The sequence below is a fragment of the Pagrus pagrus genome (assembly GCF_965226575.1).
Source record: "Pagrus pagrus genome assembly, chromosome: 14".
NCBI classification, from domain to species: domain Eukaryota; kingdom Metazoa; phylum Chordata; class Actinopteri; order Spariformes; family Sparidae; genus Pagrus; species Pagrus pagrus.
This window is the reverse complement of record NC_140198.1, coordinates 30,882,870-30,886,981: the sequence shown is the minus strand read 5'-3', so window position 1 is coordinate 30,886,981 and position 4,112 is coordinate 30,882,870. Positions and strand designations below refer to the sequence as shown.

General features: G+C 41.4%; 1 long non-coding RNA gene across 1 annotated transcript; it reads right to left on the bottom strand.

Moving 5' to 3' along the window:
* Positions 1-263: 263 nt before the first annotated feature.
* On the bottom strand, positions 264-2,466 carry LOC311269418. Its single transcript, XR_014624089.1, has 2 exons — positions 1,306-2,466; positions 264-1,215 (listed from the first exon to the last, which is right to left on the bottom strand). It is a non-coding gene; the product is annotated as an uncharacterized lncRNA (long non-coding RNA).
* Positions 2,467-4,112: the final 1,646 nt, after the last annotated feature.

The window sequence follows — 4,112 nt, the reverse complement described above, 5'->3', positions numbered from 1 at the left end:
CTATGCCAGAGATGTTGATTTTTGAAAAACGGTTTCATTTTTTTCATTGTCAATGAGAAATGAGGATTGACAATGCTATGATACTATACTACACTACACTACAATGCTACAATGTATTCATTTCACCACCTACCATTCATTCTCAGCATCTTCATCTATGGTGTTTGTTACAAACTAAAGCTAAACATGGAACATAATTAATAATTCAAGAGGCATACACCATCATTTTGTAACAGAGATAACGTTTATTTTTCTTAAAAAAAAAAAAAAAAAAAAAAAAAAAAAAAGCAGGCGGCTTTCTTCCTGGAGTGAAAAAAAGTCAAAGTTGAAAAACTCTTACTTCCCTTATTGTTGCTGCAGTCCTCTGGAGGTCTTCTTCCCACCGTCTGTATAAATGTTGCCAGATTTAAAAGACATAAATTAGTTACAGGTTTCAAAAGAGTGAAGTGAAAGTTGAGAATTTAATGAAATCTTACTTCCCGTATTGTTGTTGCAGTCCTCTGGAGGTCTTCTTCCCACCGTCTGTATAAATGTTGCCAGATTTAAAAGACATAAATTAGTTACAGATTTCAAAGACTGAAGTGAAAGTTGAGAATTTAACGAAATTTTACTTCCCTTATTGTTGCTGCAGTCCTCTGGAGGTCTTCTTCCTGCCGTCTGTAAATGTCAGATTTCAAAGACAAATTGGTTACAGGTTTCAAAGACTGAAGTGAAAGTTGAGAATTTAACGAAATTTTACTTCCCTTATTGTTGCTGCAGTCCTCTGGAGGTCTTCTTCCTGCCGTCTGTAAATGTCAGATTTCAAAGACAAATTGGTTACAGGTTTCAAAGACTGAAGTGAAAGTTGAGAATATAACGAAATTTTACTTCCCTTATTGTTGCTGCAGTCCTCTGGCGGTCTTCTTCCTGCTGTCTGTAAATGTCAGATTTAAAACACAAATTGGTTACAGATTTCAAAAGAGTGAAGTGAAAGTTGAGAATTTAACGAAATCTTACTTCCCTTATTGGTGCTGCAGTCTTCTGAAGGTCTTCTTCCTGCTGTCTGTATAATATGTTGTCAGATTTAAAAGACATAAATTGGTTACAAATTTCAAAGACTGAATTGAAAGATGAGAATTTAACTAAATCTTACTTCCCTTATTTTCTCCTGGGTTGTTGTCGTCGCTGGAGAGAGATCTGCTGAAGTCCTCTGGGGGTCTTTCTCACTGGATCATCCTAGAAAGACAATGACATCATCATTGAGTTAAAATCACTCAATGCAAATGAATCACTCAAAAAAAAAAAAAGGAAAAAAAAGACACTTACCTTGTGATGGACCTGGTTTGACATGCAGCTTGGTCTGCATCTCAGCTGGATGTTCAGCTTCCTCCCTGCAACGATGAATAGTGACAACAACCCAGCAGAAAAAGAAAAAGAAAAAGAAAAAAAAGAAAATACAGTAAAAAAAAGAAAATACAATAAAAACACAATAACATTACATGATAGATGCATGATTAAAAATAAAATTAGATTACATGATACATGCATGATTAAAAATACAATTACATTACATGATACATGCATGATTAAAAATACATAATTACATGGTAACTTTTGTGACCTCATGAGAAGAATTTGCTGACCCCATTCTAAAATGAACAAATACACAAATATATAAATAAAGACATTTACATTTCCACAAGATTAAACCATTTCCAGCCAAGACATGCCACTGTAACAACATACATATGAAAAACAATTACATGACAAAATGCACAAAGACTAAACGAGTAAATCCTGAAATAAATTACAGCATGATTTAACAATGATAATTAGCTCAATAAATCACAAATCACTTGGCTCAATAAATCACAATGATAATTAGCTCAATAAATCAATTAGCTCAATAAATAACCAAATCACAGACTCCAGATACACTGTAAAACGTGGCACAACAGGTCTTGGACAGAACAGCTGGAGAGGCTATTAGTCAGTCAAAACACAATAAACTGGACTGTGGTAACTGTAATACGTTTGGAGAACACCTGATTGAAGACATTTATCGGGATGTGAAATATAAATGTGGTCAATCAGTGTGTTCTTTTCGGTTGTCGAATTTGCTACTAATTGAGTGTACCCTCTGGACTGAAACAAATCTCGGATACTTTTTGTCCCTTTTGAAAGGAGGTCCTCGTTAAAATCGCCACAAACAACGATGGGCTGCTGACCTGACATTTCCAATGAGTCCAAGAGCTTTTCCAAGTTTGGGAGAAAGATTCCCAGTTGAAAACTTGGCGGTTTGTACACAGTCGCTATTAGCACTTTGACTGGAGCCTCAATTTTGACGACAACAAACTCCAAATCAGTGACGTTTTGCATGTACCTGCGAGGCTCTGCTTGAACAGTGTCTCTACAGTACATCGCAACTCCACCTCCCTCTTTTTTGGCCATGTTCACACAGCTGTTGTAAGACAGCTGTCTGCTACGTGTGAACACGGTGTGCCCCTCCAAATGAAAAATTTCAGCGACAGAGGAGCCCGACAAGTGTGTCTCTGTTAGGCAAAGCACATCTGCTTGTCGGAGCTCGTGATGCGATTTCAGGTCCACCATGTGACATGGCAGACCCTGCGTGTTGTGGTGGACGATTGTCAAAACCTTTGGAGTTTGTTTAACAGATTTCAACAGCGTCAACAATGGTCGACAGCTTTGGAAAGATGCTTGAGGCATACTTTCCAGAGCTGTCTTGATCTTGGGGTCAGCGTAAATTTTTTTCTCATCAAAGTCAAGGATGGTGACACCTTGAAGCGACGTTGTGCGGCTGAGAGCAACGTAGGCCATACCGGGCTCAAAAACACGCTTCAGACACACAACGGCCGACGGCATGGTCATTCCTTGAACTTTGTGGGTCGTACACGCGAAAGCTAATTTGAGGGGGAACTGGCGACGAACAACCCCCTTTCTATTACTTAGGTGCTCCTCAGATCTTTCTATGTACACCGAGTTATCTGAGGGACCTAACATTTTTTTGCGGAATCTCTGTCCTGCTGTAGGATTGTCCAGCAGGAGTCCAATCATCTTCACGCCTTGTGGTTCTTCAAATACAATGTTCGAAATGGTTCCAAATGTACCGTTCACGAGGCCGTCCTCCACATCTAAATTTCGGATCAACATAACGCGTACTCCTTGAGCAGCCATTATGTTGTCGGGCAAGTCTCGCCTGTGTCCTTTAATTTGCCCAGACACAAACGTCATGCAGCCAGTTCTGGGGTCTTTTCGAAAATCACGAGCTGCAATGGCAGTCGCGTTCTCGTAGGAGGCGTTTACGATGTCGGCGTTGTGACGGTCTACTTCTTTGTTTGTGGCGTAGATGTGTAGACCCTGTGCTGTGCAATGCTGACTATCAGCCACCGCCTGTGTAAGCAAGAGCCTGTCTTCATCTAACAAAGGATCTTGCTTTTGCTTCACCCTGAGACGGTTCAAGAGTTCAGCAAAAGCTCGATCGTCTTTCTGTCGCATGATCTCTGTCAGGGTGACCATTTTGAAGTGATCCTTCCAGAGATCAAACTCGGTCTCCTCGTACACACACAGCGGCTTGGCTTTACCAAGGGGCGGCAGTTGATAAAAGTCACCTACGGCCAGGACAGACATGCCTCCGAACGGCTTCCGATTACCCCTGATCTGCTGAAATCGCCAATGCACGTAGGCAAATAGCTCTTTAGAGACCATGGATATCTCGTCGATGATGAGAATCTCAGCGTTCGCCAGCGTTGCTCTGACCTCGTCCAGTGCATTTCCGAGACCTTGATAAGGTGGCTTCAAGGACCTCGGCAATTTGAGAATAGAGTGCAACGTGTTGCCTGATATGTTAAATGCCGCTGTACCCGTGAATGCGGTCAGCAGCACTGCCGGTTGGGACATGTCTGCGTCGTCCCGAAATCTCGGGAGCTCACGCAGAACTCTCGTTGCCTCGTGGTGAATGCACTTGATCACATGCGATTTGCCACATCCAGCCCCTCCCGATAGGAAGTAATAAAACGGTTCTGGATTGTGGCCCCAGACTAGGTCAAAGCACCACTGTCGAACGCTGTAGAAAACGGAAGCCTGAGTTTCGTTCAGACTTTGGTACATTTTCC